Here is a 22,819-nt window from a genome sequence, read left to right on the forward strand (position 1 = left end):
GCCACGATCAAAAAGCACTGTCAATTCTCATCTCAATTTGCTAGAGTAAAACTTTCGATAGTTGAAGCCACCGATAGCATCAAAATATCGAAGTTTGAATCCAATAAGCAGAATATTTAAATAATAAAATCTAATTATTTATTGAGATCAATAAGAACAAATCATATACATACATACATCTGCCCGCAATACGAAGCAGAATATGCGTAGCTCCGTTATTCGGTTTCTGCTTTACTATCGCTTACTCAGTCGTTGTCTAGCGACGGTAACTGTAAACTTTTGGCGTTTTGCCTATGCGATTAACATTAAATGGTCAAAACGAAAGAAGAAGAGCGAGCCAATGACTTGCAGTTGTTGTTGTTTTTAGAGCATTATTTTTTTTACAATCAAACAACTGTGTTTGATTGCCCAATGTATACATTAATACGAATGTACATACATACTATATTCATACACATACATACATATGTATGTTTCTCTTTACTTTTTCAACCGTACGTAGAGAACCGCACACATAGACACGAACTGTTGCTTGTTGTGTGTGTGAGTGTGTGTATGTGATGTCCCCAACTATTTGATATTTGTTGTTGCTGCATTAAGCTATTAATGAAACCCCTAATGCCAAATGCACTAAACAAAGACAAAATTACTTTTAAAAATGTTATATAATTTTCAATTAATTAACATTTCTTGCTCTACCAGTGCAAGACGAATGTACAAACATACACATGTAGATACATATGTATATACATAGATGTGCGCATATGTATGGACATTCACACATTAGTGTCTCACATGTTGCTTTGGCTATTTCAATCGTTTGCACGCAACTACACGAACAGCTGTTTGCATGTGTGTGTGTGTATGTATACTTAGTTGTCCCCAACTGTTTGATATTTTGTATTGTTTGTTCTGCCAGCTTTTGTAAAATGCATATTTTGAAAATCCTTGAATGCAAAGTTGTAGATTTAGTTACGTAGATTACATTACCCAAATTTTAAATCGATCGGACTAAATTTATAACACAAACTTTTCATTTGAAATAGTGAATAAATATTAAAACCCCAATAATTCAAGCTCCAACACACATTTTGAAAATCTAAGTATGCAGTTTTGTTTGTATTCTTTAATTGATTTCAGAAACCAAGTTTTTTGTCGATCGGCTAAAAAATGCGGATTTTTCAAACAAACTTTGGAGCTCGTTTTCCCCCCTTTGGAGCTCGAATTTTCCAAAATCCCTTCTTAGTGCGCATCTACGCCCTGATAGGATACTTGAGCCCAAATTTCAGCTTTCTAGTTCTTACCGTTTGGATGTGGGCTGTTGACGCGGTTTCCTTTTGTGCCCCAAGAAAACCCCAATAATTCGAGCTCCAAAAAATTTAAAAAACCGAGTATGCAGTTTTCTTTGTATTCTTTAATTGATTTTAGAAACTAAGTTTTATGTCGATCGGTTGAAAAATGCGGATTTTTCAAACAAACTTTGGAGCTACTTTTCCCCCCTTTGGAGCTCGAATTTTCCAAAATCCCTTCTTAGTGCTCATCTACACCATGATAGGATACTTGAGCCCAAATTTCAGCATCCTAGCTTTTACCGTGTGGGCTGTGGGCTGTTGACGCGGTTTGCTTTTGTGCCCCAACATTTTTTTTACAGGAAAACTCCCATATTTTAGGCCCCAAAAAAATATCAAAAAACCAAGTATACAGTTTTTCTTGGAATTGTTCTGAGAGTATACAAACTAAGTTTAAAGTTAATCAGATGAAAACTGTAGATTTTTCATACAAACGTTGGAGCCCGTTTCCCCCCTTTGGAGCTCGAGTTTTCAAAAATCCCTTCTTAGTGGGGACCTAGACTATGAAAGGATACTTGAGTCCAAATTTCAGCTTCCTAGCCTTTACCGTTTGGGCTGTGCGTTGATCACCAATCAGTCAGTCAGGACAAACTGTTTTATATATATAGATTAAGATCAGCAGGGTGTAACCTCTTCAGCCTCCTTCTTAATACTCTTCTTCAACTTTTTGCACCCCTAAATCCCTTTCTATGTGTACCGTTTTCATGTAACAGGCGACACCTGTTAGGATGCGAAGGGTTTCCGCTTGCAGGATGCAAATTTTCTGCAGGTCTGACTGCAGCGATTCCATACACTTGCAAGCCATATCACCAAGAGGGAGCGATGCAGGACTTATAAACAGTCAGTTTGTTTCTCAGTGACAGTTTTTTGCTGGTTAGGAGACATCTCATTTTGTTTATTCTAACACTTAGTGTCTTTATAACAGAGCATATGTGCTCTCGAAATGTGAGGCGCCTATCCAAATGATTCAACAGCTGGTTCTGCAAGGAAACGCCAGGACAGCTCATCTTGCGCAGTGCGCAGGTGACATTGGCGCACTTGCTTGTGTTGATGCCAATATTCCAGCGATTTGCCCACATTTCGAAGCTCTCTAGATACTGTTGCAAAGCATCTGTGGCTTCAAAGATACTATTGTTTCTAGCCAGGATGGTAGTGTCATCTGCGTAGGTAGCGATTAGAAGGTCCTTCGGGTCTTCAATAGAAATGGTAGTGCCAGTGGGTATATTATGTGTAAATAAGGTATAGAGGGTGGGCTCCAAGACACTGCCTTGCGGAACTCCAGCTTGTATACCTCTGGCACTACATTCCTCTCCATCCAGCACCACCGTGAAGGTCCTGTCTGCGAGGTAGCTCCGTAGTATCCAGAACAGTTAAGCATTGGCTTAATTTTGGCTAGTAGACCATTGTGCCAGACTTTATCAAAGGCCTGCCTTATGTCCAAATACGCCACCACCACGTACTCCTTAGCCTTAAATCCCTCAAGGATGAAATTTACTACCCAATTAAATTGTTTTGGTGTTCCGTGGGATTTTCGGAACCCAAATTAAAAGGGAGGGATTTCGTCACTTCTTTTAAGGACAAAAGTAGCTTCAGCAGGCATCGATCGAAAAGTTTGGTTATTGTGGGCAGTAAGCTGATTGATATGTATGGAAGTCCATGGAAGAAGGGCTTTTGCCAGTCTTATGGGTCATACAAATCCTCGCTTTCTTCTAGGGAGCTGGAATATGTCCCAGTCTCAGTACTGCGTTGAACACAAGCACCAAGAACAACTCTGCGTTGGCTGGCATCGCCTTGATGGTGTAATTATCCAGGCCATCTTCACCTGGTGCTTTTCAGCCCTTTTATGTGTCCAGTGACTTCCTCCACTGTAATGGGAGCAACCGGCGAACATAGACATAGCAGTTGTACTTCGTTTTGTGTGGTTGTTGAGCAGGTACTATATGGCTGGAATCTTGCCTCCAAGTCCAGTGCAAAAGCCTCAGCTCTTTCTTTTGGAGATCTAACCCAGGATCCATCAGGCCTTTTTATTGGAAATTTTGGAGTCACTTGCTGCTTGTACCTTTCAGCCAAAGTCCACAGTGAATGCCTTGGTCTTGCGTCCGTGGAAGCATTAGCAAGAAGTTGGTCATTTTTATTCTGCTTGTGTAGTACCAGCAACTTCTTTACCCTATTGGCTACTTTGCAATATACCCTGTCCACTATTAGATCCCGAGTGCGGCTGAATTGTCTTCTGAGCCTTCTTTTAATAAGCAGTAAAGTTTCAATTGGTGGCGGGAGTCTGTTTTGAGAGATTAATCCATGCGTAAGTGTAGTGGGAACAGCGCATAGGGCAGCTGCATGTACCTTATTGAGAAAGAACGCAAGCGCATCCTCGATATCTCCTGGCACCAATATTTCCAGATTTAAATCAAGAGCTTGCTCCAATTCTCGATTAAATATAGCTATATCTGAACCTTAAAAATCGGAATACAGTCATAGGTTACTACTAAAGGTAGGTGATCGGAAGCTGGAACTCTGTTCTTAATTCTAGGCTGTCTTGACGCCAGCCATTAAAGACGAAAAAGTCAATAGCGCTAGGTGTGTGGCTTGCTACAGCAGGATAATGTGTTGCTTGTCCAATTGCCAGAATTTGGACAGAAGAGTTTTGGACTGCATCCTGCAAACATTTGCCTCTTATCCGCTCTAAAATTTCCCCAGAGTCTGCTTTTGGCATTGAAGTCTCCTCCAATTATGAATTTATTCCCAAGATTACTAAATATCAGGCTGAAGTTTGCTTCTGACCATGTAAGTTTTGGAGGGAGGTAGAGACGACACAACCAAATCTCCCGAGCTTGTGGCAACTTGAATAGTAGCCATATGTACTTGTACATGTGCAGTCTTCATCGGGTCACAAGGGAAGTACGATATGGGTGACATGACATAACGCCCGAGGACTTATCGCCCGAAAATAATTTGGGCGTTATGTCCGTTTTTTTTTTCGGACATAACGCCTAAAAAATGTTCGGGGGTTATGTCCGTTTTATTTTCGGACATTACGCCCAAAATAGTTCGGGCGTTATGACCGTTTTCATTTCGGACATAACGCCCAAATATTTTTTCGGTCTTAAGGTCCAAATTTTACTTGAACAAGTGTAAATATCATGAAATCCATTAATTATTATATTTATAATAATAGTAACAATATCAATAAGTTATTACCCATAATTTATGAAGTTTTGTTTAAGTTTTCATTTAATATGAGATCAAACATGTGATGAAATTATTAATTACAATGGCTCACAGCTTATTTTTTACTCTCGCCTTGGAGGTCTGTAACAACGAAACTATTATGCCTTGAGCCAAAATTTTAATACCATTTAAAATACCATTTAACCTCTAGTTAAAATGGGATTTTATTTATTAGCAATAAATGACCTTAAACATAAAAAAAAAAAATACTGCATATTTTTATGTCACTGCTTATTTTATGCAGTCATTTTTATTTGATATAGTACTTCAATGTTGCGTTAATTATATGTACTTTATAATTTTATGCCTTTGATCTGCTTTTACAAGCATTTCATTTTGATTTGGTAACTTTGAAGGTCCATTTTTAATTTTTTTTGTAAAATGGGACCAGAGCAGCAATCAAGCCAGGAGAATTTGTTAATAAACCACATTTAAAACAGTCACCCGCTAAGAAAAATTTCAGTGGTGAAGATTAATACTTAAACGATAAAAAAAATATTCACACATTGTATGGAAAAAAAGGGCAAGAACTCGACTATCATTGAAAGTGACCAGCGGTAAAACTATGGCAAAACCGTACTTTTTAGCTTCGAAACTTGCATCTCAGGAAGCCCTAGCCAAGCAATATGGGGCAATACTTTAACTACTCAGTTTAAAATATATAAATTAACATAACATAGTATTGGTTACTCCTACTTATTTTCCTTTTAGTTTAGTGTTGAAATCATATTTGTAGCTGCAACAGAATAAATTCAAAACATTTTTTGTGTATAATATTGTATGATATATTACACATTTTCAAATACAATACGCTCTATTAGCGCAATATTGTTTCCATTCTGAATTGATCATTTTTGATTTGAAATATTTAGCGACAAAAAAATAGAACAACGGAAGTCAACGTTTACCTGTATAAAATTGTATTTTATTTACACATAAAGGAATAATTGTTTCTCAGATTTACGAACAATGGAATTTGAGTTTTTGGAAGGAGCTCGAAGAGGAAGTGCACTTATTTGCACAGAAAACCATCTATATACATAAATATAAAAGCTTATATACAAAGAAAAACTCGGATAAAATCAAAACATACGTTTGAGAACGGGTGCAATGTTTCAATTATTTATAATGAAACCAATCATGTTTGCACAGCAAATCCAAGATCAGGCGAGCATAACCATCTCAATCAAGAGGTGCGCATTGCAGAACTTCAACTTAACAAGATATAACGCTACAGTCGAGCAAGCCCGACAGTAAAATAGCCTGTACTCTCCACAAAAAAGAAAAATTAAAAAAAAAAATTATTAAAAAAAATGAATGAATGAATTAATTAATTTAATTAAATTAGAATACATACAATACATAGACAATCTGTTCATTAACTTAGAAAATGTGAATGAGTCGGAATCAGATGACGAAGCAAATGATGAAGCCACAAAAACGTCGATTGATATAAAATGTGAGCTTTGCGTAAAAAATATTAAAAATATACTTCTCCAGCCATGCAACCACGCCAAGCTCTGCCAACACTGTTTGGAAAATTTAAAAGCGTTCCATGATCAAGCAGGGACCTCTATGTTATGTCCTTTTTGTAGGTGTACTGTTGAAAAAACACATAAAATATATATATAATATGTATAACTTTCTATTTAAATACAAAAAAATCTATAAATTATAATTCAAAAACAATAAAACAAACTTGCGCAGCGTACACACATAAGGCATATATGTGCAAAATTTTGTGTCTACATTTTATGTACAGAGTATAATAAAAAAACTGACTTAACGCCCGAAAAACATTTTGGGCGTTATGTCCGTATTTATTTCGGGCTTTATGTCCGAAAAAAAAAACGGATATAACGCCCAAATTATTTTAATAAGTCCTCGGGCGTTATGTCATGTCACCACGACATGTCCTGTTTGACTAGCACCGCCGCTCCTCCTCTAAGTCCGTTGCTGGGATGGTCTGCTTTGTGGATATTGTAGCCCGGAACATAGGCGCAGATGCACTCCTGTAGCCAAGTCTCAGTGATGAGCATCACGTCTATGTTATGTTCTGTGAGAAACTGCTTGAGTTCCTCAACATGTCCAGAAATTCCATGGGGCAATAGAATAATAGCCACTTTAAATGTGCTATTCTCCTATTAATTTTATTATTATTATTTTTTGTCGCATCCGCGTTTGCTCATAACTCAGGCACTCTACTCACTCAGAATTTTTCTTGTTGTTGTTATTGTAGTTAATCTCTCCTGCTTTTTTGCTTACTTGTTGGCCACACATTTACAAAATTGTTGACCTGTTATTGAACTCTTTTTTGTCGTATCTGTATCTGTTTCTTGGTCCTCCAGAACCACTGTCTTCTTCGCCATGTAGTATGTGTACACCCAGTGTATAATGATGAGCCATGTACTGCATTGTCCACTATTGGATCCCGAGTGCTTTTAATAAGCAGTAAAGTTTCAATTGCTAGCGGGAGTCTGTTTTGAGAGATTAATCTATATATATAAAACAGTTTGTCCTGACTGACTAACTGACTGACTGACTGATTGGTGATCAACGCACAGCCCAAACGGTAAAGGCTAGGATGCTGAAATTTGTGCTCAAGTATCCTATCATGGTGTAGATGCGCACTAAGAAGGGATTTTTGAAAATTCGAGCCCCAAAGGGGGGAAAACGAGCTCCAAAGTTTGTTTGAAAAATCCGCATTTTTCAAATTTGTGTTGGAGCTTGAATTATTGGGGTTTTAATATTTATTCACTATTTCAAATGAAAAGTTTGTGTTATAAATTTAGTCCGATCGATTTAAAATTTGGGTAATGTAATCTACGTAACTAAATCTACAACTTTGCATTCAAGGATTTTCAAAATATGCATTTTACAAAAGCTGGCAGAACAAACAATACAAAATATCAAACAGTTGGGGACAACTAAGTATACACACACACACATGCAAGCAGCTGTTCGTGTAGTTGCGTGCAAACGATTGAAATAGCCAAAGCAAAATGTGAGACACTAATGTGTGAATCTTCATACATATCTGCACATCTATGTATGTACACATGTATCTACATATGTATGTATGTACATTCGTCTTGCACTGACAGAGCAAGAAATGTTAATTAATTGGAAATTATATAACATTTTTAAAAGTAATTTTTTCTTTGTTTAGTGCATTTGGCATTAGGGTTTTCATTAATAACTTTATGCAGCAACAACAAATATCAAATAGTTGGGGACATCACATACACACACTCACACACACAACAAGCAACAGTTCGTGTCTATGTGTGCGGTTCTCTACGTACGGTTGAAAAAGTAAAGAGAAACATACATATGTATGTATGTATGCCTGTGTATGAATATAGCATGTATGTACATTCGTATTAATGTATACATTGAACAATCGAACACAGTTGTTTGATTGTAAAAAAATAGTGCTCTAAAAACAACAACAACTGCAAGTCATTGGCTCGCTCTTCTTTCGTTTTGACCAATTAATGTTAATTGCAAAGGCAAAACGCCAAAAGTTTACAGTTACCGTCGCTAGGCAACGACTGAGTAAGCGATAGTAAAGCAGAAACCGAATAACGGAGCTACGCATATTCTGCTTCGCATTGCGGACAGATGTATGTATGTATATGATTTGTTCTTATTGATCTCAATAAATAATTCGATTTTATTATTTAAATATTCTGCTTATTGGATTCAAACTTCGATATTTTGATGGTATCGGTGGCTTCAACTATCGAAAGTTTTACTCAAGCAAATTGAGATGAGAATTGCCAGTGCCATCGCTGCACGGCATTGACACGAGTGCCGTGTTTCATATTCCGAGTTTGTGCGTGACCGTATTGACTCAATATGGCACGAAAAGATTCAAATGTGAATTTAAAATTAGGATATACCCTTATAATTATTCCCCTTTTTTGCACATAGTCTATCTTAAAACGTTGCGTTATCTCTATATATAAAACAGTTTGTCCTGACTAATTGGTGATCAACGCACAGCCCAAATGGTAAAAGATGAAATTTGGACTCAAGTATCCTTTCATAGTATCCATCATAGTGTAGGAGCACACTAAGAATGGCTTTTGGAAAATTCTAGCTCCAAAGGGGGGAAAACGAGCTTTAAAAAATATTAGTTATAGTGGTCATGTTCGTTTAACGAAATAGTTTGGCAAGAACAAAAATGTAACGGACTACTGAACAATTTTTTGTCAAGAACAGAAAATGTTCATTTAAATACCTTAAATGCCTTCCTACTGGTAACTTATAAGGTGAAAACATATGGGTAGGTTATGCACACACAAAATAAATACAATTGGAAACGTTATATTGAGCCGGGTTAAGACGGGCAATACCTGCTAGTATGGTAATAAACGTCCTTTCAGAACCTTAAAAACCGGAATACAAAGGTAGGTGATCGGAAGCTGGAACTCTGTTCTTAATTCTAGGCTGTCTTGACGCCAGCCATTAAAGACGAAAAAGTCAATAGCGCTAGGTGTGTGGCTTGCTACAGCAGGATAATGTGTTGCTTGTCCAATTGCCAGAATTTGGACAGAAGAGTTTTGGACTGCATCCTGCAAACATTTGCCTCTTATCCGCTCTAAAATTTCCCCAGAGTCTGCTTTTGGCATTGAAGTCTCCTCCAATTATGAATTTATTCCCAAGATTACTAAATATCAGGCTGAAGTTTGCTTCTGACCATGTAAGTTTTGGAGGGAGGTAGAGACGACACAACCAAATCTCCCGAGCTTGTGGCAACTTGAATAGTAGCCATATGTACTTGTACATGTGCAGTCTTCATCGGGTCACAAGGGAAGTACGATATGGGTGACATGACATAACGCCCGAGGACTTATCGCCCGAAAATAATTTGGGCGTTATGTCCGTTTTTTTTTTCGGACATAACGCCTAAAAAATGTTCGGGGGTTATGTCCGTTTTATTTTCGGACATTACGCCCAAAATAGTTCGGGCGTTATGACCGTTTTCATTTCGGACATAACGCCCAAATATTTTTTCGGTCTTAAGGTCCAAATTTTACTTGAACAAGTGTAAATATCATGAAATCCATTAATTATTATATTTATAATAATAGTAACAATATCAATAAGTTATTACCCATAATTTATGAAGTTTTGTTTAAGTTTTCATTTAATATGAGATCAAACATGTGATGAAATTATTAATTACAATGGCTCACAGCTTATTTTTTACTCTCGCCTTGGAGGTCTGTAACAACGAAACTATTATGCCTTGAGCCAAAATTTTAATACCATTTAAAATACCATTTAACCTCTAGTTAAAATGGGATTTTATTTATTAGCAATAAATGACCTTAAACATAAAAAAAAAAAATACTGCATATTTTTATGTCACTGCTTATTTTATGCAGTCATTTTTATTTGATATAGTACTTCAATGTTGCGTTAATTATATGTACTTTATAATTTTATGCCTTTGATCTGCTTTTACAAGCATTTCATTTTGATTTGGTAACTTTGAAGGTCCATTTTTAATTTTTTTTGTAAAATGGGACCAGAGCAGCAATCAAGCCAGGAGAATTTGTTAATAAACCACATTTAAAACAGTCACCCGCTAAGAAAAATTTCAGTGGTGAAGATTAATACTTAAACGATAAAAAAAATATTCACACATTGTATGGAAAAAAAGGGCAAGAACTCGACTATCATTGAAAGTGACCAGCGGTAAAACTATGGCAAAACCGTACTTTTTAGCTTCGAAACTTGCATCTCAGGAAGCCCTAGCCAAGCAATATGGGGCAATACTTTAACTACTCAGTTTAAAATATATAAATTAACATAACATAGTATTGGTTACTCCTACTTATTTTCCTTTTAGTTTAGTGTTGAAATCATATTTGTAGCTGCAACAGAATAAATTCAAAACATTTTTTGTGTATAATATTGTATGATATATTACACATTTTCAAATACAATACGCTCTATTAGCGCAATATTGTTTCCATTCTGAATTGATCATTTTTGATTTGAAATATTTAGCGACAAAAAAATAGAACAACGGAAGTCAACGTTTACCTGTATAAAATTGTATTTTATTTACACATAAAGGAATAATTGTTTCTCAGATTTACGAACAATGGAATTTGAGTTTTTGGAAGGAGCTCGAAGAGGAAGTGCACTTATTTGCACAGAAAACCATCTATATACATAAATATAAAAGCTTATATACAAAGAAAAACTCGGATAAAATCAAAACATACGTTTGAGAACGGGTGCAATGTTTCAATTATTTATAATGAAACCAATCATGTTTGCACAGCAAATCCAAGATCAGGCGAGCATAACCATCTCAATCAAGAGGTGCGCATTGCAGAACTTCAACTTAACAAGATATAACGCTACAGTCGAGCAAGCCCGACAGTAAAATAGCCTGTACTCTCCACAAAAAAGAAAAATTAAAAAAAAAAATTATTAAAAAAAATGAATGAATGAATTAATTAATTTAATTAAATTAGAATACATACAATACATAGACAATCTGTTCATTAACTTAGAAAATGTGAATGAGTCGGAATCAGATGACGAAGCAAATGATGAAGCCACAAAAACGTCGATTGATATAAAATGTGAGCTTTGCGTAAAAAATATTAAAAATATACTTCTCCAGCCATGCAACCACGCCAAGCTCTGCCAACACTGTTTGGAAAATTTAAAAGCGTTCCATGATCAAGCAGGGACCTCTATGTTATGTCCTTTTTGTAGGTGTACTGTTGAAAAAACACATAAAATATATATATAATATGTATAACTTTCTATTTAAATACAAAAAAATCTATAAATTATAATTCAAAAACAATAAAACAAACTTGCGCAGCGTACACACATAAGGCATATATGTGCAAAATTTTGTGTCTACATTTTATGTACAGAGTATAATAAAAAAACTGACTTAACGCCCGAAAAACATTTTGGGCGTTATGTCCGTATTTATTTCGGGCTTTATGTCCGAAAAAAAAAAACGGATATAACGCCCAAATTATTTTAATAAGTCCTCGGGCGTTATGTCATGTCACCACGACATGTCCTGTTTGACTAGCACCGCCGCTCCTCCTCTAAGTCCGTTGCTGGGATGGTCTGCTTTGTGGATATTGTAGCCCGGAACATAGGCGCAGATGCACTCCTGTAGCCAAGTCTCAGTGATGAGCATCACGTCTATGTTATGTTCTGTGAGAAACTGCTTGAGTTCCTCAACATGTCCAGAAATTCCATGGGGCAATAGAATAATAGCCACTTTAAATGTGCTATTCTCCTATTAATTTTATTATTATTATTTTTTGTCGCATCCGCGTTTGCTCATAACTCAGGCACTCTACTCACTCAGAATTTTTCTTGTTGTTGTTATTGTAGTTAATCTCTCCTGCTTTTTTGCTTACTTGTTGGCCACACATTTACAAAATTGTTGACCTGTTATTGAACTCTTTTTTGTCGTATCTGTATCTGTTTCTTGGTCCTCCAGAACCACTGTCTTCTTCGCCATGTAGTATGTGTACACCCAATGTATAATGATGAGCCATGTACTGCATTGTCCACTATTGGATCCCGAGTGCTTTTAATAAGCAGTAAAGTTTCAATTGCTAGCGGGAGTCTGTTTTGAGAGATTAATCTATATATATAAAACAGTTTGTCCTGACTGACTAACTGACTGACTGACTGATTGGTGATCAACGCACAGCCCAAACGGTAAAGGCTAGGATGCTGAAATTTGTGCTCAAGTATCCTATCATGGTGTAGATGCGCACTAAGAAGGGATTTTTGAAAATTCGAGCCCCAAAGGGGGGAAAACGAGCTCCAAAGTTTGTTTGAAAAATCCGCATTTTTCAAATTTGTGTTGGAGCTTGAATTATTGGGGTTTTAATATTTATTCACTATTTCAAATGAAAAGTTTGTGTTATAAATTTAGTCCGATCGATTTAAAATTTGGGTAATGTAATCTACGTAACTAAATCTACAACTTTGCATTCAAGGATTTTCAAAATATGCATTTTACAAAAGCTGGCAGAACAAACAATACAAAATATCAAACAGTTGGGGACAACTAAGTATACACACACACACATGCAAGCAGCTGTTCGTGTAGTTGCGTGCAAACGATTGAAATAGCCAAAGCAAAATGTGAGACACTAATGTGTGAATCTTCATACATATCTGCACATCTATGTATGTACACATGTATCTACATATGTATGTATGTACATTCGTCTTGCACTGACAGAGCAAGAAATGTTAATTAATTGGAAATTATATAACATTTTTAAAAGTAATTTTTTCTTTGTTTAGTGCATTTGGCATTAGGGTTTTCATTAATAACTTTATGCAGCAACAACAAATATCAAATAGTTGGGGACATCACATACACACACTCACACACACAACAAGCAACAGTTCGTGTCTATGTGTGCGGTTCTCTACGTACGGTTGAAAAAGTAAAGAGAAACATACATATGTATGTATGTATGCCTGTGTATGAATATAGCATGTATGTACATTCGTATTAATGTATACATTGAACAATCGAACACAGTTGTTTGATTGTAAAAAAATAGTGCTCTAAAAACAACAACAACTGCAAGTCATTGGCTCGCTCTTCTTTCGTTTTGACCAATTAATGTTAATTGCAAAGGCAAAACGCCAAAAGTTTACAGTTACCGTCGCTAGGCAACGACTGAGTAAGCGATAGTAAAGCAGAAACCGAATAACGGAGCTACGCATATTCTGCTTCGCATTGCGGACAGATGTATGTATGTATATGATTTGTTCTTATTGATCTCAATAAATAATTCGATTTTATTATTTAAATATTCTGCTTATTGGATTCAAACTTCGATATTTTGATGGTATCGGTGGCTTCAACTATCGAAAGTTTTACTCAAGCAAATTGAGATGAGAATTGCCAGTGCCATCGCTGCACGGCATTGACACGAGTGCCGTGTTTCATATTCCGAGTTTGTGCGTGACCGTATTGACTCAATATGGCACGAAAAGATTCAAATGTGAATTTAAAATTAGGATATACCCTTATAATTATTCCCCTTTTTTGCACATAGTCTATCTTAAAACGTTGCGTTATCTCTATATATAAAACAGTTTGTCCTGACTAATTGGTGATCAACGCACAGCCCAAATGGTAAAAGATGAAATTTGGACTCAAGTATCCTTTCATAGTATCCATCATAGTGTAGGAGCACACTAAGAATGGCTTTTGGAAAATTCTAGCTCCAAAGGGGGGAAAACGAGCTTTAAAAAATATTAGTTATAGTGGTCATGTTCGTTTAACGAAATAGTTTGGCAAGAACAAAAATGTAACGGACTACTGAACAATTTTTTGTCAAGAACAGAAAATGTTCATTTAAATACCTTAAATGCCTTCCTACTGGTAACTTATAAGGTGAAAACATATGGGTAGGTTATGCACACACAAAATAAATACAATTGGAAACGTTATATTGAGCCGGGTTAAGACGGGCAATACCTGCTAGTATGGTAATAAACGTCCTTTCAGAACCTTAAAAACCGGAATACAAAGGTAGGTGATCGGAAGCTGGAACTCTGTTCTTAATTCTAGGCTGTCTTGACGCCAGCCATTAAAGACGAAAAAGTCAATAGCGCTAGGTGTGTGGCTTGCTACAGCAGGATAATGTGTTGCTTGTCCAATTGCCAGAATTTGGACAGAAGAGTTTTGGACTGCATCCTGCAAACATTTGCCTCTTATCCGCTCTAAAATTTCCCCAGAGTCTGCTTTTGGCATTGAAGTCTCCTCCAATTATGAATTTATTCCCAAGATTACTAAATATCAGGCTGAAGTTTGCTTCTGACCATGTAAGTTTTGGAGGGAGGTAGAGACGACACAACCAAATCTCCCGAGCTTGTGGCAACTTGAATAGTAGCCATATGTACTTGTACATGTGCAGTCTTCATCGGGTCACAAGGGAAATACGATATGGGTGACATGACATAACGCCCGAGGACTTATCGCCCGAAAATAATTTGGGCGTTATGTCCGTTTTTTTTTCGGACATAACGCCTAAAAAATGTTCGGGGGTTATGTCCGTTTTATTTTCGGACATTACGCCCAAAATAGTTCGGGTGTTATGACCGTTTTCATTTCGGACATAACGCCCAAATATTTTTTCGGTCTTAAGGTCCAAATTTTACTTGAACAAGTGTAAATATCATGAAATCCATTAATTATTATATTTATAATAATAGTAACAATATCAATAAGTTATTACCCATAATTTATGAAGTTTTGTTTAAGTTTTCATTTAATATGAGATCAAACATGTGATGAAATTATTAATTACAATGGCTCACAGCTTATTTTTTACTCTCGCCTTGGAGGTCTGTAACAACGAAACTATTATGCCTTGAGCCAAAATTTTAATACCATTTAAAATACCATTTAACCTCTAGTTAAAATGGGATTTTATTTATTAGCAATAAATGACCTTAAACATAAAAAAAAAAAAATACTGCATATTTTTATGTCACTGCTTATTTTATGCAGTCATTTTTATTTGATATAGTACTTCAATGTTGCGTTAATTATATGTACTTTATAATTTTATGCCTTTGATCTGCTTTTACAAGCATTTCATTTTGATTTGGTAACTTTGAAGGTCCATTTTTAATTTTTTTTGTAAAATGGGACCAGAGCAGCAATCAAGCCAGGAGAATTTGTTAATAAACCACATTTAAAACAGTCACCCGCTAAGAAAAATTTCAGTGGTGAAGATTAATACTTAAACGATAAAAAAAATATTCACACATTGGCATGGAAAAAAAGGGCAAGAACTCGACTATCATTGAAAGTGACCAGCGGTAAAACTATGGCAAAACCGTACTTTTTAGCTTCGAAACTTGCATCTCAGGAAGCCCTAGCCAAGCAATATGGGGCAATACTTTAACTACTCAGTTTAAAATATATAAATTAACATAACATAGTATTGGTTACTCCTACTTATTTTCCTTTTAGTTTAGTGTTGAAATCATATTTGTAGCTGCAACAGAATAAATTCAAAACATTTTTTGTGTATAATATTGTATGATATATTACACATTTTCAAATACAATACGCTCTATTAGCGCAATATTGTTTCCATTCTGAATTGATCATTTTTGATTTGAAAAATTTAGCGACAAAAAAATAGAACAACGGAAGTCAACAGGTAAACAGGTATAAAATTGTATTTTATTTACACATAAAGGAATAATTGTTTCTCAGATTTACGAACAATGGAATTTGAGTTTTTGGAAGGAGCTCGAAGAGGAAGTGCACTTATTTGCACAGAAAATCATCTATATACATAAATATAAAAGCTTATATACAAAGAAAAACTCGGATAAAATCAAAACATACGTTTGAGAACGGGTGCAATGTTTCAATTATTTATAATGAAACCAATCATGTTTGCACAGCAAATCCAAGATCAGGCGAGCATAACCATCTCAATCAAGAGGTGCGCATTGCAGAACTTCAACTTAACAAGATATAACGCTACAGTCGAGCAAGCCCGACAGTAAAATAGCCTGTACTCTCCACAAAAAAGAAAAATTAAAAAAAAAAATTATTAAAAAAATGAATGAATGAATTAATTAATTTAATTAAATTAGAATACATACAATACATAGACAATCTGTTCATTAACTTAGAAAATGTGAATGAGTCGGAATCAGATGACGAAGCAAATGATGAAGCCACAAAAACGTCGATTGATATAAAATGTGAGCTTTGCGTAAAAAATATTAAAAATATACTTCTCCAGCCATGCAACCACGCCAAGCTCTCCCAACACTGTTTGGAAAATTTAAAAGCGTTCCATGATCAAGCAGGGACCTCTATGTTATGTCCTTTTTGTAGGTGTACTGTTGAAAAAACACATAAAATATATATATAATATGTATAACTTTCTATTTAAATACAAAAAAATCTATAAATTATAATTCAAAAACAATAAAACAAACTTGCGCAGCGTACACACATAAGGCATATATGTGCAAAATTTTGTGTCTACATTTTATGTACAGAGTATAATAAAAAAACTGACTTAACGCCCGAAAAACATTTTGGGCGTTATGTCCGTATTTATTTCGGACTTAACGCCCAAAAATATTTACGGGCTTTATGTCCGAAAAAAAAAACGGATATAACGCCCAAATTATTTTAATAAGTCCTCGGGCGTTATGTCATGTCACCACGACATGTCCTGTTTGACTAGCACCGCCGCTCCTCCTCTAAGTCCGTTGCTGGGATGGTCTGCTTTGTGGATATTGTAGCCCGGAACATAGGCGCAGATGCACTCCTGTAGCCAAGTCTCAGTGATGAGCATCACGTCTATGTTATGTTCTGTGAGAAACTGCTTGAGTTCCTCAACATGTCCAGAAATTCCACGCGCATTCCACAATCCAAGGCTAAGTGTGCGTGTCATCACTTTTTGGAATTAAAAAGACTTAAACACATTTGTTTAAGGAAGTGATTTGTCTCCTGCAGTTCCTTAACCATGGATAGTAGTGTGTCAACTTTCGCTGTGAGGGCTTCGATGGGCGCCTCAAGCCTCGTGCTACGATTTGTGTTTATGTGTTGCCAATTCTGATCCTATTTGTTTATGTCCAAGTTTTCTTTTTTTTCTATGTTAATGCCCTTCTTTGAGCCCGAGTTCCGATTAGAATTGTGTACGGGTACGAAGGGCCTCTGCGTAGGAAATGTTCTCTTGCACTATAGCTGCCGGTACAAATTCTTGTCGATTTTTTGGGTTATTGGCACATTTTCCTATATTTATCATTGGCCTCCGTTTCTCAGCTTTGGGTTTGTAGACACGGTATTCCCTAGACCAAGCCGGGTGACTATCAACACTGTTGGCGCAGATGCTGTTTTAGATTAGGATAGTTTAAGAGAAATATTTGAATTTTAGTTTAGGGCGAAAAGAGAGCGCGAGAGCGGCCGTTTGCGGACGTCGCCTCGCGCCCTTTTTTCGCCGCCTTAGGCTTAGTTTAGCATGTAAGCCGAATTTTGAAGTTAGTTGTAAATAGAAGCACAATCGCCACCGTATCGTTTCGTCATTTTCGATATTAAAGTTAAAATTAAAAGCAAGCGTCCCATTCTTCTTTGTTTTTATACAATTTATATAAACTAATATAAATTTTCATTGGCGCCCGAGCAGGGACTTCCTTTTCTTTTTTTTTTTAATTAAAAACTTTAATTTGTGCGGAACCGCGTCGGACATGTTGTTGTTGCTGCTCCTGAGCCAAAGTCGACTTCACAGGTACTGTGCTAAAGTTTGAAAGTGAAATTTAACCAGCGAATTGCTTATTTCGGCCTTCAACTTTCAACCTTTGGCACATACGTGACCATAATATAATACGGTAGATAGTTGAGCATAATTAACACAAATATAAATCGCATGTCGTACTAATATTAAATAAAAGTGAACCGCTATAGGCAATTATTTAAAGTGCCAATTTATTGTCGTTTGATTTGTTATACATACATACATACATAAATATACATAGCCACTTTTACATACGGCATCCCCCCCACGTTGTCGTTATTACATATGTACATATATACCGACATACTCGCATACATAACTTAGCTAATACATTGCTGTCGTGTTCGCGCTTAAGCTGCTGCATTTTTTGTTTGCCTGCGCTTCGCATAATACATGCATAAGAATTAGCTGTTCTGCTAACGCACACAAGGCATTTGTATTAGAATTATTCTTTTCGTTTGTCGCCACTTTCGCTGCTGCTCCCAAAAGTATTGCCTTCGACGGTCAGTCAACTGCAGTTATTCTCGTTTTCGTTCGCACTGCTAGACGACCATCTGTTGCGCTCCCCTACACTTGCTGAGAACAGCATATTATTTTCGATTTCTCGTTTGTCACTCGACAATTTTCGTTCGATCAAGTTTAAAACTTTAAATCAATATGAGTAAGGACTTGATCGAAGAACTTAAAAGGAAGCGCGAGGGCTGTATGAGGAGTATATGTCGTATGCAACGGCAATTAAAAGAAGGCTCGATTTCGTTAGAGCCAATCGAGTTAGAATGCAGGTTAAAGCTTCTAACAACTCATATAGAAACTGCAAATATATTGCAAAGCAAAATTGAAGCAAAAGATACAGAAGATGACTACCGTGAAGAGTTGGAAGAAACTTGCATTATGACGAAATCCTTATTAAAAGACCAGCTGGAAAAACTAAGAAGAAAAAGCATCGACAATTCAAGTTCGGCAAACGGTATTGCACCGTCTACTTCAAAAAAGCCAAGGTGTCGATTGCCAGCGGTCGCTCTTCAAACTTTTAGCGGCAAGCATTCTGAATTTAAAAATTTCATGAGTCTTTTTGAAACTTTTGTTCACAATGATAACACACTGCATGATATTGAAAAATTCAATCACTTAATATCATGTTTGGCTGGTGACGCTTTAGGCACAGTTCGCGCCTTCCAAGTGACGGAAGACAATTATAGCAAAGCCATTGAAAGTCTAAAGCGGGTGTACGATAATGACTGCCTAATATTTTTCGATAACATATCGACACTTTTCAATCTGCAAAAGATTTCCCAGCCACCTATGACTCACTTCTGTCAATTGGTGACGACAAGAAAATCGCTAATGCCATTTTAATTTATTTAGTTATGGGCAAAGTCGATCCTACCACAAAAAAGAAGTGGGAAGAGCAGCTCGACTACACAACGCTCCCACTATGGCGAGATTGTGAGACTGCTCTTAACAGACGCTACCAGCATATTGTTGCTGAAGAAGCTAGTAAAGCTCAAGCGAAGGGCAGCCAGTCGAGCAATAACACTCAGACTCAAAAAATCAAAAATGCTAGCAGAATAAATCATTCGTTCGTTGCTGCCAAAAACGAACAGAATAACCTTTGTCAGTTTTGCAATTCAGCTGACCATTCGATTGGCAATTGCCAGGCATATATTGCCTTGTCAGTGCAGCAAAGGTTTGACTTCGCTAAAGGTGCGCCTTTGTGCATAAACTGTCTTCGACGAGGCCACACAGTAGCGAAGTGTAAGGCAAAGAAATGTAGCGTGTGCCAACGTTCTCATCACACACTGCTACATATTTATACTGCTAGCACAAATCTACGTTACCACCACCCTCTCAGCCACCACATCTTCAAGATAGCTCTTCCACTTCGCATGCCATGCATGCGACTGCTTCGGATAGAGTGCTTCTTGCAACAGCAGTCGTGAGCGTTAAAACGAAAAGTGGCGATTTGGTTTTAGCAAGAGCATTGTAAGATTCTGGGTCACAAGTCAACTTTGTGAGTGAGGATCTAGCTCAAAAGCTACAGCTCAGACGAGAGGATACGTGTATGGTCTTGCGCGGCATTGGAGACACCAATGCGCGTGCCAAGAAAAGAATTCATACAGTGGTGAAGTCGCGTGTCAATTGTAGCGAGTTTTCCGCAGATTTTTGGATCTTGGGATCGATTTCTGGTTATCATCCCGATCAAGCGGTGAACACCAGCGGGTGGAGGGTCCCCAAAAATATTCAATTGGCCGATCCTCAATTCCATAAACCGCAAAAAATTGATATGCTAATTGGAGCAGAGCCATTTTTCGACTTATTTTCGGTAGGCCAAATAAAGCAAGGCCCTGAGTGTCCCACATTACAAAAAACGCTTCTCGGCTGGATAGTGTCAGGCAGATGCTCTACTCAACCTACAACGAGTATAGAAGGAGCAGTGAATTTCAGTTGCCAAGAAGAACAATTACTTTCGATAGACTCAACGATACAAAAGTTTTGGTCCATTGAGGACTTGCCTAATAATTCTAAAGTTCTCTCACCTGAGCAACAGCTTTGTGAACAACACTTTGTTGATAATACAAAAATCTTGTCGTCTGGTCGATTTCAAGTACGGTTACCTTTTAAATGTGACCCAAAAAATCTTGGCTCGTCGTATGAAATTGCGAAACGTCGTTTTTTGTCGCTTGAAAGGAGGTTGTCAAAAGACCCTCAAATGAAAAGCATGCATCTGGAATTTATGGACGAGTATGTTTCGCTCGGTCACATGTCCTCAACGGACAACAAAATTCCAGATACACCACACTATTTTATTCCGCATCAGTGTGTCCTGCGGCCTCAAAGCACGTCGACCAAGTTGCGTGTCGTTTTCGATGCCTCTTGCCGCACGTCCACTCAGATTGCGTTGAATGATACCTTAATGGTCGGTCCAACAATTCAGGAGGAGCTTTATTCTACGCTGCTTCGTTTTCGTTTGCGAAAGTTCGCCTTAGCGGCAGACATTAAAAAAATGTACCGTCAGGTGATGGTGCACGAAGCAGATAGAAACTATCAGCTCATAGTGTGGCGAAGAGATCCGTGTGAGTCTTTGAAAATCTTCAGGTTAAACACTGTAACATATGGCACGTCGCCAGCTCCGTTCTTGGCGGTGCGGTGTTTAACAAGGCTGAGTGAAATGGTCCGTTCCTCACATCCAACAGCTGCTGAAGTTATTCGGAGCGACTTTTATGTCGACGATATGTTAACTGGTGCTGAAAGCGTTGAACAGCTAAAAAAGCTTCGAGCAGAAGTGTCGCACGTTCTTCAAAGTGCAGGCTTCGAATTGGCAAAGTGGTTTTCGAACTGCTCGGAACTGTCCGCGTTTGATAGCACAATTATTCCAGTAGCCACAGTCGACTCAGACCCAACCAAAACGCTCGGCGTTATGTGGTTGCCGAAGGAAGATGTATTTCAGTTCCAGTTGGAAAATTCCTTCCTAGATCTCCGCTCGACAAAACGGAACATATTATCGGTGACTGCCAGGCTTTTCGATCCTCTGGGCCTTCTTTGCCCGCTGATCACCAAAGCAAAAATGTTGCTGCAAGATTTGATTGCAAGATTAGATTGGCACGAATCCATCCCTGAGAATCTTCATACAGTTTGGGACTCATTTAAGAAGAATTTGTTGAACCTCAGCGGTATTCAAGTCCCTAGATTCGTCCATACAGATACGCAGTCACCCATGCAAATACATGCGTTCGCCGATGCCTCAATGCGAGCTTATGGCGCCTGTATTTATGTTCGTGTTTCGACTGCGAATGGTTGGAAAGTGTCACTTTTGACCTCAAAATCCAAAGTAGCTCCACTCAAGACGAAAACTTTGCCTCGTCTTGAGCTGTGTGCAGCTCACCTTCTCGCAGATCTTTTTCGTCAAGTCCGCCCGTTGCTTAATTTTCCAATAGACAAGATAGTTATGTGGACTGACTCGGAAATGACACTCCACTGGATCAAGTCACATCCGTCGGCATGGTCAGTTTTCGTTTCAAACAGGGTTTCTCAAATCCAAGAGTGGTCCGAGAATGCAACGTGGCGACATGTCCCAACGAAATCCAACCCAGCAGACATCGTGTCCAGAGGATGTAATGTAGACGAATTGCGTAGCTCCATTTGGTTTACAGGGCCAGCCTTCCTCATGGAATCGGAAGAAAATTGGCCTGTGAATGCTCACTTCGAGCCGCCTAAAAATTCAGCTGCCCTAGAAATTCGTAAGTCTGCTGTAGTTTTACTCGCAGATCGGCAAGCCAATTATATTCTCGAAGTTATCGAAAGCTACTCGTCACATTCAAAATTGCTGAGGGTGTTCGTTTGGGTTTTTCGATTTATACAAAGGTGCAGAAAGGTCTCGAAGCCCTTTTATCCTATAGCCAAGCCAAGGGAACTCAATTTGGTATTCAACAAAATTGTTCAAGTCATCCAGAACAATGAGTTCGGTGACGAAATCGACAAGGTTCGAAAAAAGAGAACACTTAACGCTAGCTTACAGCGTCTGAGTCCATTTCTACATGAGTTTAGAGAAGACGGTTTCTTGCTTTCCTTGCTGAGAGTGGGGGGAAGATTATTAAATGCTCCTATCCCGTACGAAGCCAAGTTTCCGTTGTTGCTTTCTAAAAAGTCGCAATTCATAAGATCGTACGTATCTTATTTGCATGTGTCAAATTGCCATGCTGGCCCTAGATCGCTGGTGAGCCTGCTTCGTGAGCGAGTTTGGCTGGTTAACGCTCAGGAAGTGTGTCGCCGAACAGTACGTTCGTGCATCCTCTGCTTCAAATGGAAGCCCCGGTTGGCCTCCCAAGTAATGGGAAATCTTCCGGCAGACAGGCTCCAGCCGTTCCACCCGTTCGAAGTATGTGGTGTTGATTTTTGTGGCCCTATAAGCACAACGCTTCGCATCCGTGGCAA

This window comes from Scaptodrosophila lebanonensis, unplaced genomic scaffold (assembly GCF_003285725.1).
Source record: "Scaptodrosophila lebanonensis strain 11010-0011.00,11010-0021.00 unplaced genomic scaffold, SlebRS2 tig00000061-arrow-pilon, whole genome shotgun sequence".
Taxonomy (NCBI): Eukaryota; Metazoa; Arthropoda; class Insecta; order Diptera; family Drosophilidae; genus Scaptodrosophila; species Scaptodrosophila lebanonensis.